We start from the raw sequence: 14,782 nt of genomic DNA, 5'->3' as shown, positions 1-14,782 counted from the left end.
TGTGTACCTGGGGAGCTGCCCTGCCTCCTGACAGGTGTACGGCTCAGTGGGAGTTGTTTATCCTGTGAGCCCCCTGCTCAGTCCCAGGTACAGGGTGACACCAGGAGGGACAACAACAGTGCAGGCAGCCAGCTTTGCAGCCCTGGAGTCAGCTCCCACAGTAACTACAACAGCCCCCAGTGTGCAGGGCCTGGGTGCTCCAGGGCGGGGCTGCTGACCTGCACAGCTCTGGGCCTGGCAGCAGGAGTGACCTGGCTGTCCCGGGTCCTCCCAGCCTCTCCCTGTTCAGGGGAGCAACGGATCCTCGGCTGTGTCCCTCGGCGCCCTGGGCCCGGGGGCTTGCGACACTGTGAATGGACCTAAAGTACCACGATGTGAAATTCAGAAGCATCAGAGTAAATTTTGTGCCAGGTTAACTTATCCCTTATTACAAATAAAATATATAAGCCCTTACAGAAGGTTTACAAAAATCATAAAATATAGTAACAGTGCAATGACAGGGAGGGGAAGGCTCCATTGGGCTATAGCCACCACGAGCCCCGCAGCAGGAGCTGGGGCGGGCTCCTGAGGTGATCAGGGGGCTGCTCAGGGGTCGAAGCAGGTTGTTCCGGAGGCAGGTGGCGGCTCTGACACTCTGGGGACCCCAATTACGGGCTCCCGGGCCTACTCCTCTGGGGTGGCCGCGGGTGCAGGTGGCTCTTCCTCATAGGGGCAGGGAACCATAGGTTCGACCAGCATCTGCACTACCTTAAACTCAGGAGCCAGCATCTCGGCTTTGACCAAGTCCTCAGTTCCAGCAGCCAGGACTAGCTCCATCACCCTGAAGCTTCAGCAGGCCCCACAGTTGGAGCTGGGGCAGGCTCCCGAGGTGGTTCACAGGGTTGCTTCGGTCCTATGGCTGGTTGCTCCATCGAGTTAGGAGGCTGCTCGGGCACATCCATGACCTCGAGAGCAGGGGGTGGTGCCTGCTCCTCTTCTAGGCTCCCAGGGGTGCAGGGGGCCCCTCCAGGGCGGAGCAGTGAACTAGACCAGTGACCACTTCGCCTCCCCAGCGGGCGCCTCAGCGCGGGCTGAGCCCTCAGCCCCAGCAGCCAGGATGGCTTCGATCCCTTCAGGCCCCGTCGGGGCAGTAGGCCCCACGGTCAGAGCTGGGGCACACTCCAGAGCGGGTTCAGGGTGTTTTGCTCAGTCCAAAGCTGTAGCTCCAAGAAGACAAAGTATCACCATCAGGGCAGACTGTCCACGTTCCTCCCAAATCAAGGCCACTCTTCCCACTGCTCCACATGTGTGGGGGCAAGAGCCCTGGGAGGTGTCCCCAGCCTACAGCCTGTGGGGTGGGGTGTGAGCCCAACCCCTGCTTCCGGCCCAGCTGCATAGAGGCTGGATCCGCCGGGCACCCCCTGTCCCCAGCTCGGCCACCCCCAGGCCTCCTCACCCCCAGCCTCTGGCTCCGCTGCTGGAGGCGTCTGAATTGCTGGATGTAACGCCGGGCACGGAGTTCCACGGCCGAGCCTGGCATGCTCTGCCTCATGAATTCCAGAATCATCCTCAGGGAGGGAAATTCTGGGAGCTGACAATATTCGTCCTGAAAATAATCCAGCCATATTTCCAGCATGCAGGAGATGGCCCTGGGGAGGGACAGGAGGGCATAGGAGTCAGAAGACAGGGCACCCTCACTCACAGGTGTCCTGGGAAAGCCCGGCAGGACCCGGGGACCTGGCATCCCTTGCAGGATGTTGGAGGCAAGTCCTGCTCCTCATCCCCTTGCCACCTGGTGGTCCTGCCTGCCACAGGCCTGCTCCCCGAGGAGGGGCTGGCACGTAGCCTCAGTGCTGGGGAGTCCACGGCCAGCGGGGTGACCATCACCATCTCTCCTGGGGAAGCGGGGCTCCCTCCTCAGCCTGGTCCCTGCCCAACTGCCCCTTGAGTCCACCGGCAGGCGTACGGGGACAGGGGGCATCTGGCCTGTCATTGCCCTCACTGCACACACTGTCTTCTGGGTAGGTCCAAGCCAGGAGGGCTCGGGCTCTGTGTCCTGCCAGGGCTTGCCAGGACCCGCCCGGGACCGCCACCTTCCCTCCTGTGGCTCTGGCCTGCCTCCCTCCCGAGGGGACCCTGGGGTGTCCTTCCACTGACTCTAATCTCCCTTCTCCCATGGGGTGGGGGCCACCTGGTCCGGGAGCCCTACAGCCCTCCTGAGCACCTGCTGTGCCCCCGGGTCCAGGTGCCACCAGATTGGGGAGTGCGATGCTCCCCACCCCCTCTGCTCTGGGCCCTAGGTGTGGGGCAGAGAGAGGGTTGGGGGGCATGGAGAAGGGCTCCCTGAGGGGTCCCAATGCCTCCCACCAAGCCCGCACCCCATCCACCGCTCTCCTTCGCTCTTTTTCAGAAGGGCCCTTAGACCTTTACCCTGTCACGGGAATTGCAGATGTGTGCGGTGAGGGTGCATCCCCCCTGCCCCACAGCCCCCTCGCTGCCCTCCTGGAGAGGGAAGGCCCTCCTGCAGGAGCCGGAGTCACTCACAGTTTCCAGCGTTGCAGGACCACGTCATTGTTACCCCACGCATCTACGATGCACCCATACCTAGAGGAGGGTGGGGGCATCCCATGAATTGTGCTGGGGATGCGACTTCTCATTATGGGGGCTGTCACCCTCTGACCCCGACTAGGCCAGAGCCCCGGGGGCCATCAACTCTGTTCATGGGGCCACGGGCAGCTCCCAGAGAATTACCTGCACCTTCTGGGGCCTCCTGAAGGATTGAGCATGAAAGGGCTCCAGCCAGACCCATGGCCAAATCCTAGTGGGCCTGAGGCACCCCGGGGTCCCCCGGTCTGGTTGCCCCAGGACACAGAACCCCGATGGACTCTCAAACCTCCTTTCAATGGGGAAACAGGCCAGCTCAGGACCCTGGTGATGGGTGGAGGAGGCACAAGTCTCCTCACAGGGGAGGAGGATGGCTGCTGAGCACAGGCACAGCCCCTCTGGCTGACCCGCCACAGGCCAGGCCCTGGGGCTGCCCTCCAGGACCCCGCTAGGCCCTGGGTTACCCTGCTCCAGGTGGGGGAGCAGCCCGAGGCCGGGAAGCTCACACCATCCCCAGCCTCCCCACCAGCAGGTGGCCCAGCCCTGGGCTGCGGAGGGGCAGGTGCTCACTCGGTGAACAGCAGGTCCAGCACCTCGTCCGTGGTGGCGAATCCACGATAGTCGTCTAAGAACCTGCAAATGGAGATGACGTCCCTGCGATGCAAGGCGAGCAGCAGTTGTCGGACTTTGTGCTCCAGCAACTCCGTCCGGCTGGACTTCATCAGGACGATCAGATGCCCATTCCCGGCCAAGGCCCCTGCACCCTGAGGTGGGAAGAGGGGACATGCATCTTGCAGGGAGCCACCGCGAGGCCTGAGAATCTATTTGCAGAAGATAAAATTGACATTCTACATGGAAGAGTAGCCTTTGTCATAGTGCATGGATTTCCCTAAGGAAAGTACAAGGTGTGTTTTGGGGGTGGGTGCATGGCCCCAGGAGCATGAGAGGCAGCATGCTGTAGACCCGGTAATTTCCACACAATGCAGCTGAGCAAGGGCTGATTCCCCACATGAGTCCAGGAGGGACCACGTCCTGAGGTCTTCAGTCACCCCGTCAGGTGGCAGTGGGGTGGAGGACAAAGTCCGAGGCCAGGAGCTGGCTCATTCACTCTCAGTGTCTTCTGAGGATGAGGACACCTGTAGGTACTGTGGAGGACACTCCAGGGGCCACAGACACAGGCTCCGTCCAACAGGTGGGAGGCAGGAGGGCCCTGAGCAGGTCCTGGCTTCTCGGGAGGAAGGAATGAGGGAGCTGCGAGGAACCGGGAGCTCCAGCAGCTTCTGTCCAATCTGGTGAAGACCATTCTCAGGGGCTGAGTGGGGGCCCGCGCAGAGGGCAGCTGTGGGGGCTCGGTGCACGGCTGAAGCATCTCCAGGTGAGGTGTGGCAGGTGTGGGCTGGGGGCCCTTGCTCGGATGGAGGGCAGGTGTCTTCCTGGGCTGCAGGGGCCTGGCTGTGCATCCACGGGCACGTCTGCTTCCTGGAGGACACAGATTCCCTGAATTCCCCACAGGGGCTCCCTGGATGCTCCTGCGGGTGTGCTGGCTGGGGCTCCACCGCGCTTTCTTTCGGGGGTTCTGGGTCCTGTCTAGGGGCATCTGGGCACATTTCTTGCCTGGAGTATGGAGGGGCATTTGGGAATTGTCTGCCAATTCGTTCCTGACAGCAGGAAGGGTGTTCTCCTCAGGAATACTTGGGTGGTGCCTGGGTTTGTCCCAGCCCATGGCCCTGGGAGCCAGCCTGGGGACCCTTGAGGGAGACTCTGCAGGGCCTCTTGGCTCTCTGCTGCACAACCAGGCTGTCAGCCCTGACACAGGGTTGGCAAGCCGGCTGTGGGGTGTCAGCGATCGGCACTTCCTGGGCACCAGGAGGTCCACCAGGTGGGCTGAGGCTAACTTTAGGGCTACTCAGAGGAGATGTGGAATGGGACTGGACAGTCTCAACAGGGGTCTCAGTACGTGCCTTCATTGGCAGGTTAGGATCAGGGATTAAAACTTTCAGGTAAAAATGGAGATATCATATAGAGCATCCTACACAAGTTTTTTATTGAACTCCATGGGTACAGAATCAATATCCTAAAACATGGTGGCTTCAGAGATGACACTTTTATTCTCTTAGTGTCCAGGGATGACAAGTGAACATCAGGAATTCAGCAGGGCCCCAGGGCTTGTGAAGCCCAGTCACTGACCAAGGCCTGGCAAAATGTTCCTGTTTCTCTTGGCCTCTGGTCAGTAAAGAAGACAAATAGACTTAGGTTTCCACCTTTCCTAAGACTTATACGATTTCCTAAACTTCATTATTCTTCACTATTCTATCCTGCACAAAGATGCCTCCTTTTCCAATGCAAAGGATCATGGTCACAAGTAGGAATGAATTGTCGTGTCGACTCAAAAATGTTTCAGCAGAGACTACCAATTCTGTGGGCGGAAGAAGCCGTAATGACACTTTCAAACCACAAGCTAACAAGGTGCCCTCCTACCTGCATCTACACCTGCCAAGCCCACAATGTGGAAAAAGGCACAAGCCTACAACATATTCCAACTGAATCAAGAGAATATAAAGGATATTGGGGTGGAATTCCCTGAGGAACAGTTAAAATGAGGCAGATAAACACTGGATTGAGGATAGAGACTCTTGTAGGAAAGGGAGTTTCAAAGGAATGTTTCCCAAAATCATTAAACCAGCCAGAGAATTTCTCTTGTGGTGGACCCGGGCCACACCTAGACAGAAACTGGTATTCATCAAAACCTTCACAATCTTTGTAGATTGGGATCATAGTCCAGAGAGATGGAAGTGTAGAAGCCAAGCAATGGATGCCATATTCCCAAATGATTGGTTACAGCTACAAACATTCTGGCTGGTGAGGAGAACGAGTTCCTATGTGATACCTGCGCTCCTTTGGGAGAGTGATCTTCCCTGTCCTAGAGCACTGACGTCTAACACTCCTTGGCTCACTTGAGGTTACTGAGGAAGAAAAAGGACATTCATAGAGATATCCATTGAACATAGAAACTGATCAAATTCTGTTCAGAAAGGAGCAGGGGCAGTTAGGGAGGTTGAGAAAGACCTGAAGGTGCTGTCTGATGAGAGAGTCAAGATTAGGACCTGGGCTGGCCTGAAAGGTCTCTATGAGAAAGGGACCACACCCAAATCCCTTAATCCAATCAAGCGATTATAGCCAATTGGAAGATCTTGCTCTTTACATTTCAGTTTTTAACTGAAAGTTAGTTGACAAAATGGATATAACATCTTGAATAACCTCAAACCCTGACCCCATTTTTAATACCATTAGGTCTAAATTCAGCAGAAGTGTTGGTAAAATACCAATGGTTCAGAAAACATGAGTCCTGAGGTTAATTCCCACGCTAAAATGTACCAATATAATTTCACTTGCAGAAATTCCAATCTCCACCAAATCCACATGGACTCACACCTCCATTCACATAGACACACACACACAGGCACACACACGGAGTCATAGGAATCGCTCTCATGAGGGCATCATTAGCCTGTTGAAGCTGCTGAGTGGCTCAATCCCTGCAGCAGCTAAGAAGATTGGGTGGATATCTTTCAAGTGGCTGAAACATCACGTGACCTTGGGGCAGTATAAAAGTCCGGAAGCAACGGAAGTGGCCATTCCTGACCATCCCTCTCTCCCACGGGACACCCAGTCTCCTGCAATGGAGTCTGTCCAGGACCTTTCTCAGCCTCTCCTGATGGGCGTGAGGACCACAATTGCACTTCAGGTGAGTTTTCAGGCCACTGGTCCGACCTTCCCTGACAGAGCAATGGGACAGTGAGGAAATGATGGAGGGATTGGCCCTTCCTCCAAGGGTTAAGGACTCTTTCTGGTCTAACATGTTCTGAGGACAGAGACTGAGCCAAAGCATGGCTGTGAATGCCCTGGGCACCGGGACGTTCCAATGCCAGTGGAACGGGGCCTCAGGTGTCACATTGGTATGGGGTGGTGGACGAGCAGGGACAGAAGGCCCGTAAATGTCTCAGTGGGCCCTGCAGGCCTAGAGAAGACACAGGATCAGGGCGCCTGGGCAGCTCCATTGTTTCAGGGACTGACTTGGGTCGGGACATGATCTCAGGGTCTGGAGATGGATCCAGGCCCTCACTGGGTTTCTGATAACTGAGTGTCTGCTTCTCCCTCTGTCCTTCCTACAGCTCAGGTGATCACTCTCCATTACACACGCACACACTCTCTCTCGTAAATAACTTACATTTTTTTTGACAAAAGAATTTACTGGTTCCCACAAGCTGAAAATACATATATATATTTGTCAATTTGGTGGGGCTGTATTGGGGACATTGCCAAGAACACATGAAATGGAAGTGTTCATAGTCTCAGGTGGGCAGCTCCCCATGGAGTAGAGGATAATGTGTTTCCAAAGTGACTTTGGACTTAATCATGGCTTTCCCGGTGGGGCATTCAGATATTAGAGAGGGAAGTCCACTTTCCTGAAGCCTGTTCACTTTGAGTCCTCCATGGTGGATCCCTCTGGACCTCAACTGGGAGAGGTTCTGTCCCTGATTTTGCTTCCAAAGGGATTTTGGAGAAACTTAATGATAGTGTCGTCAAGGGTCCTTCAAAGCAGACTGAACAACATTCCTTCTTGGTGGCATCCATCAGAGCAGGGATGTGGCTTGGCCAGGAGGGCATAGACCGGAAGGAGGAAAGAGAAGTGACAGGGGGAAATGTGTGTTTGGCAAGACTGTCCTGAAGCTCGCTAAGACCTCCTTGGGAAGACGGTACAGGGAGGACGCCTAGGTCAGGTGAATAGGACTCTCTTGTTTCTTTTCCCACAGGCTACCGGAAACCCATCCCCAAATCAGACTGACTTGTCCCTCCAGGACATGGGACACATGGTGGCCCGTCACTCCCAGCTTGGGCCCGACATTCCCTTGAGACCCCAGAAAGGCAAGAGGCCACAGACAGCAGGACTGGCCCTCGGAGTTCCCAGTCCAGAGGAGGAGGATCCCAGGGTGAGTGGGGAGGCTGGCAGGGATTTTGAAGCAGGAGCTCTGCCAGGAGTCTTGATACAGGCTAGGCTCACAGAAGATCATTGACCAGACCCTGTTGTCATCCTGACATGGGCTGGAATCCCAGCAGTCTACACATTGGGACACTCAGAGGCTCTGAGCATCAGCCTCAGGGCACCATAAGATCAGATCCAGGCTTGTGTTTGTCCCGAATCTTAATGATGTTTCCACCTGTCTTCAACCTGACACCTCCACTCCCTCTTCACCTTCCTTCCCTTCCACAGGAGGGGGATTAAGCATCCAGAGGTCTTCATTATACTGACATCTCACTAGCCAGATAGGATGTCCCCTGTCCTCATCCCATGTGCCACTTCATGAGGACGGCCTCCCATTCGTGTGCTTGGCAGGTTCAGTGGCATTTGAGTGGATGCACTGACCCCTGCTCCTTCCTTCCCCAGGTAAAGTGCAGGGACTGTGGGGCCTTTGGACACAAGGCATCAAGCACCAGATGCCCCATAAAACACTGGGGCACGACCCTCATTCCTGTGGCCTTGGGCTCCAGGAGGCTGAAGGAGAATGTGGAGCCGGGGAGTCAGCGGGACCCAAGACACCAGGCTAGGCTGTTGGACCAGGCTGAGAGGGAGAAGACAGAGAGACGAAGGTGAGGAATGGGGCTTGTGACCCGAACGCCAGGGCTGATACGACAGGCCCCGAGTCCGTGTGTATGCACAGTGTGCAGGGCGGCTGCGGGCAGAGCCAGGCTGGGCGAGGCAGGCAGAGGAGCTCCCAGGCTAACAGGGTCCACATTTGGGTGATGGAGCTGTCCCTGCTGATTTGGTGTGGGGTTTGTGGCTGGAGCAGTGTCCCTGCACCAGTGAATGTATGGAGCTTGGCACATGCCAAGGCAGACCCTTTCTGACTCTGCATGTAAGAAACTGCCTGGATGACCTGTTCAGCTCCCTGTAGTTAGGACGAGGGGCAGAGGTGGGCGTAGAGTGGCTGCGGAGGGAAAGGACCAGGTTGGCCCAAGCCCCGAGCAGGTATCCGGCTGGAAGCCAGGGAAGGGAGTTCCTTCTTCTTTCCACGCTTTGATTTCTCATGCAGGCAAGAAGCCGAGCAGAGGAAGGCCCTGCTCCACAGGTTCCCCAGGAGACCCCGGGAGGGGCAGAAGCGCACCTGGAAGGAAGACACGGAATCTTGTGACTATGTGAGGGTGAGTGTGCGCTGCTTCCCGGGCTGTGCTAGGGGAACTTCTTACCGGGCTGTGCTTGGGGACTCGCTAGGCTCCATGGGCCTCCTGAGGGAGGCGGGGCTCCACTTCCTCTCTGACCAGTGGCAGTTGAGTAGGGTGGATTTGCACCCTTTTTTCCCTTGGTGCCCATGATGTTGCCTTATGCCTCATATGTGTGGGAACCGTGGCTGGTTGGCGTGTGAAGGTCATTGGTGGGCACTCCTGGACCACATACCATCCTCAAGGAACAGTCCTGTGTCCTTCATGACACGTTACCCCCCTGCCCATCCCCACTCAGGAGCTCCCACCATGACTCTCCAGCAGCAGGACTCCTATCACCTCATGAGCAGAGAGGATGGAAGAGCTGGTCCAATGGAGGAAGCATCGCTGTGAGGCAGGACTTTCCGGGTCCCCCACCATGTTAAAGGGCATCAACAACATTCTGTCATTCTCCGGGAGGATCCAAACATCCTTTGTTCCAGAGCAGCCCTGCAGCTGCATTCCCTACTTCTAGGTCAACAGATTCCATCGCTTTCTTTCCCTGTTCCGGGGCAGGAGGTGGTTACTAAGGTCGTGGGCATTCATTGGTTTCTTTCTTTCCTGAATGTTCATTTTGCCTTGGTGCTGAGGCCAAACTCATGGTGTTGTGTCTTTTCTTTTCCCACAGCGACCACACATGCCGATGCCTGTCTACACCACCAGGAGGCCTTCTATCCCTGAGCCTGCACTGCTGAAGAAGCCACGTACTGAGAATCCAGACATAAGACTCTGGTCCCATTCCACATCTCCTCTGACTAGCCCTAAAGTTAGACTCAGGCCCCTTGGTGGACTTCCTGGTGCCCAGGAAGTGCCAATTGCTGACAACCCTCAGCCGACTCGCCAACCCTGTGTCAGGGCTGATAGCCTGGTTGTGCAGCAGAGAGCCAAGAGGTCCTGCAGAGACTCCCTCAAGGGTCCCCAGGCTGGCTCCCAGGGCCATGGGCTGGGACACACCCAGGCACCACCCAAGTATCCTGAGGAAAACACCCGTCCCACTGTCAGCAACATATTGGCAGACAATTGCCAAAAGCCCCTCCAGACTCCAGGCAAGAAATGTGCCCAGATGCCCCTAGACAGGTCCCAGAACTCCCGAAAAAAACTGGGATGGAGGCCCTCCCAGCACACCTCCAGGATCATTGAGGAAGCCCCTGTGGGGATTTCCGGGAGTCTGTGTCCTCCAGGAAGCAGACATGCCCGTGGATGCACAGCAGGGCCCCTGCACCCCAGGAAGACACCTTCCCTCCGGCCAAGCAAGGGCCCCCAGCCCACACCTGCCACACCTCACCTGGAGACGCTGCAGATGTGCACTGAGCCCACATGGCTGCCCTATGCACGGGCCCCCACTCAGCCCCTGAGAATGGTCTTCACCAGATTGGACAGAAGCTGCTGGAGCTCCCGGTTCCTCACAGCTCCCTCATTCCTTCCTCCCGAGAAGCCAGGCCCTGCTCAGGGCCCTCCTGCCACCCACATGTCGGATGGAGCCTGTGTCTGTGGCCCCTGGAGTGTCCTCCACGGTGACCTACAGGTGTCCTCATCCTCAGAAGACACTGAGAGCGAATGAGCCAGCTCCTGGCCTCGGACACTGTGCTCCACCCCACTGCACCCTCACGGGGAGACTGCGGACCTCAGGACGTGGCCACTCCTGGACTCATGTGGGGAATCAGCACTTGCTCAGCTGCTTTGCATGGAAATTCCCGGGTCCACAGCGTGATGCCTCATGCTCCTGGGGCCGTGCACAGACACCGAACCCCAAAGACACACCTTGCACTTTTCTTTAGGGAAATCCGTGTGCTGTGGCAAAGGCTACTCTTCCCTCTGGAATGTCAATTTTCTCTTCTGCAAATAGATTCTCCAAGAAATGAAGGGAATTTTGAATGAGCACTTGTCACTACAATGGAAATAGAAACTCAGACTTTAAGCTGTCATTGGCGTACACATGTCTGCATTTGGGTTTTCAGCTTCGAACAGACCCTGTGGGCTCTGCAAATGGACATTGTGTTTTCTCCTGAGATGAGTTTTCTAGACTGTGGTGGTAGCTTTGTGGACTCTGTCATGGGCAATAGTTCATCTGCGCATTTCAATTATTCTCAGCCATAATTTAGAATTGTGTGTAGTGTTTGATTACCCTTAAAAATGTTAGCACTGATGAATAGTGTTTATGTGTTTCTTTTGATTTGGTTTCTGGGTTTTTTTAATCTCAGCAGTTCTTTTTTTTACGTCCTTTTTTAAAAAATTTTTTATTGGTGTTCAATTAACCAACATACAGAATAACACCCAGTGCTCATCCCGTCAAGTGCCCCCCTCAGTGCCCGTCACCCATTCACCCCTAACCCCTGCCCTTCTCCCCTTCCACCACCCGTAGTTCCTTTCCCAGAGTTAGGAGTCTTTTTCACCCTTCCCTTATATTCCCTTTCACTGTTATTTAATTCCCCAAATGAATGAAAACATACACTGTTTGTCATTCTCCGATTGACTTACTTCACTCAGCATAATACCTTCCAGTTCCATCCACGTTGAAGCAAATGGTGGGTATTTGTCGTTTCTAATGGCAGAGGAATATTCCATTGTGTCTCAGCAATTCTGAAACTCTCTATAGTTAATTTAATTCCTCCAGCCTTAATTAACTGAGAGGAGACAACAGCTTGATAGTTTTGGGGGATATGTAGACTTTGAAGGTCTCCTGCACACCCACTCTCCTTGGTGAAGTACTGCACAGTGAACATTGACCGTGTGCACCCTGTGAGGGAGCCCTGTGTACTGTATGGGCCCTGGGTCACAGGTTGGTCTTTAATGGGATGAGTGGGTGGTTTCCCTCTATACATATTCTGGATCCATCTTTAATGTTGGATCATGATGCCTCCTTTCTGAGACCTGGGCAAGGAGATTTTTTACCCTCCTGATGATTTCCTAAGGAGGCAATGGTTGACAAGTCGTCCAATAGCACGAGACCAAGGCCATGGTGTCTCTCTCTCTCACTCTCTCTCTCTCTCTCATTGTTCTCTCTCTGTCTCTCTTCCTCAGGGATATCTCTGATACGGGCCCATGGAAACAAAACAACACAACACCATGCCAAATGAAACCAAACCACACCAAGCACTTCCATACTTGTATTTAGAGAATTTCTTTTCTTTTATTTTTTTTTGGAAAAACAACTGACTGTTCTTTTCTCAATCCAGAGCATCTGTTTAAGGGTGTTCCCTCTCTCTGTGCAGATGCCTGTAGGTGGAGGGTAGAGGAGCTCCTCTATGAGCACACTAGGGTTTAAAAAGTCAGATGGCAGTAGAAAAGCCACAGTGTGCAATCCTTCTCCTGCCCCCAAGCCCTAAGTAACTCCCATTCATGCAATCATTATGTGACCCAGGTCAGAGTATGGCCCCTTGAGCCTCAAGCCCCTGTCTCATCCCATGAATGCCGCCCTATTGCTATCTCATGGCTTCTTAGGAAAATGCAGCTTCTTGGGCACTCATGGGAAGTGTGCAGTAATAGGAATGTTCCCTACTTTCTGGAGGCCTATGAAGATCCCAGAGGTCGAAGGGTGGGAAGGCCTATCATCACGGGGGATGTTGGGATTGGAACTAGCAAAGTAGTCTAAGTATTCTTGGACTTGCAGGAATATAGGGCACAAGGGTGAGGAGGCAGGCAGGCTTGAGCAAAGGGCCTTAATGCTGGGCTCTCTAGCAGAATTGGGACTTCATGTGCAATTGAGAGGATTCCGTCCATGTGCACAGGGAGACCAGGGAGAAAGGCTAGCGGAAGAAGGTCTGAGCAGTCCTGTGCTCTCCCCACTAGTCACCTGACATGTCTTTTGCTTCCCTGCCATCCAAAAACCAAACAAAACCAAACAAACCAAAGCAAACCCAACCAAACAGGGCCAAACCTATCTTCCCAAAGCAAAATCCACTCTCATCCAGATATGGAAGACGTCAGATTTATCTGAACAAACTGGTATAGGTTATGGATATTAGTAATAGATGTATTTAGCACAGTTGGATGAACATTGGGTGAATCAGCCCCTGCTTCAGCCTTGCGGAAAAATGGGGCCACTTGAAGGTGAAAGGATTAGAAGCAGTGAGAGGTAGCTTTGAGTGTGGAAATGATGCTGAGGACCTGGGGTCAGTGTGAGCATGTCTGACCATGTCCTCATGCATCCCTCATCCCATTGCTTATCTTCTCTTTATATTGAAAGACCATTTGTCCAAACCAGCATGGGTGGAGTGCTGGGAGCAATGTGTTTGGTCATATACAACCAGCACCGATTTGAAAACCCAGGGCACCTACACAAAGAAATGACAAACTACCGTGTAAGTCGATGACCTGCAGCCTTGTATGGTGACAGACTTCTTTTCAGGAAACTATGGGCACAAAATATATATTGAGAAGTCAACCCATAAACCCGGATGCTTGATAATATTTGGAAATGCAAAGAGGCAATAAAATGCTTATATTTCAGGAGTTAAATGCATCCTGCCTGATTAGATCATGCTGGTTGAATACAGCCCCTTCGAAATCCACCCCCACCTGTGACTGAAGAGAAGGTGACTGGCAAGGACCCATCTCCCTCAGGAAATTGCTCCATATCCCAGCAACTCTAACCTGTCCAGAACACTTTACTGTCATCTGTCTGTGTGACAATCTCCTGACAAAGAGGTGGGCACAGGATTTCAGATCACTTCCACTCCAATTTTGGTCCTTGGGTGACACCTCAGAAAGACATTGTCCACTGAATGAATGTGGGTTTTGAGGTTAACTAATGGGTGCTATGTAACAATTATATTTCTTTGGGGCAAGATTGACTAATGCATTGTTGAAAGGTAATTAATGTGTGGTTATACTGATTCCTATGATTTGGGTGGTCGTTCTCATGTTGTTTTAAACTTTGGTCACATATACATGCATTTAATGTTTCCATTATTTCCTTTCAGAATGAATTATAACATTCACGAATCACAGTTATTAGAAAAATAATGTGACAGTTTGAATTTTGCAGAGAAAATATCAGGGTTTTTAAAATCTTTATTTATTCATCAGACAGATTGAGATAGAGAGCTAAGCGGATAGATCTGTGCCAGTTGGAGAGTGAGACGGAGCCTCACACTGAGCAGGGATCCAGACTGTGCATGGCAGACCCCAAAACCAAACCACATTGTTGGAAAATTCTTTAAATTGTCTATGAGTTGGGAGGTGGATCGGACACGAGAGAGCAGGTCACTGTAGCAAAGTGCAAAGGACTCAGTGCTTCCCACACCCTGAAATACTGAGTAACACCGGGCTCCCTGGATCTAATCGACTTGGATGTGGGGACATAGATGCCAAGACATGAACACGTTTCATTGTTTGTTTCTGTTTAAGATTTATTTGATTATTTGTTTGAGACAGGGAGAGACCAGAGAGAGAGACCACAGAGTAGCGGGAGAGAGGGGGGCCGACAAAGAGAGGGAGAGAGATTCTCAGGGAGACTCCCCAGTGGCCATGCTGCTGGATTCGGGGCTCCCTCCCACATTCCTGAGACCCACATATCTGGCATTATTTTTCATTTCCAGGTAAGAAGCATGAGACAGCAAGGCCCTCAAGCAGACATTATCTAGGACACTCCAAGGGCAAAAGCAGCCACATTGGAAGGAATTGGCAGCATCGGATTCCCTCCTGACGGCGGGGCTCTTCCTTATCCACCACCGTCTCCCGTCTCTGCACCCAGAGTGTCTTCACTCCATGCTCTTCCTCCGTGAGGGATTTCTTAAAATTCCATTCTCTCCCCGAGGTCCCTTCCTTGCTTATGGAGTCTTCAGGTTCCATGTGTCCTTCAATTCTTTGCTTCTGTGTGATCGCTGGCATGTGAGCCCCAACATACTAGAGCCACCATGTGGAACTGATTTACTGAGATGTCTCCACATGGAAAAATCCCTAATGCAACAAAATGTATTGATTCCATATATATTCCAAA

This window comes from Canis aureus, chromosome 15 (genome assembly GCF_053574225.1).
Source record: "Canis aureus isolate CA01 chromosome 15, VMU_Caureus_v.1.0, whole genome shotgun sequence".
Classification (NCBI taxonomy): domain Eukaryota; kingdom Metazoa; phylum Chordata; class Mammalia; order Carnivora; family Canidae; genus Canis; species Canis aureus.
The sequence above is the reverse complement of the archived record's forward strand: the minus strand, read 5'-3'. Positions refer to the sequence as shown.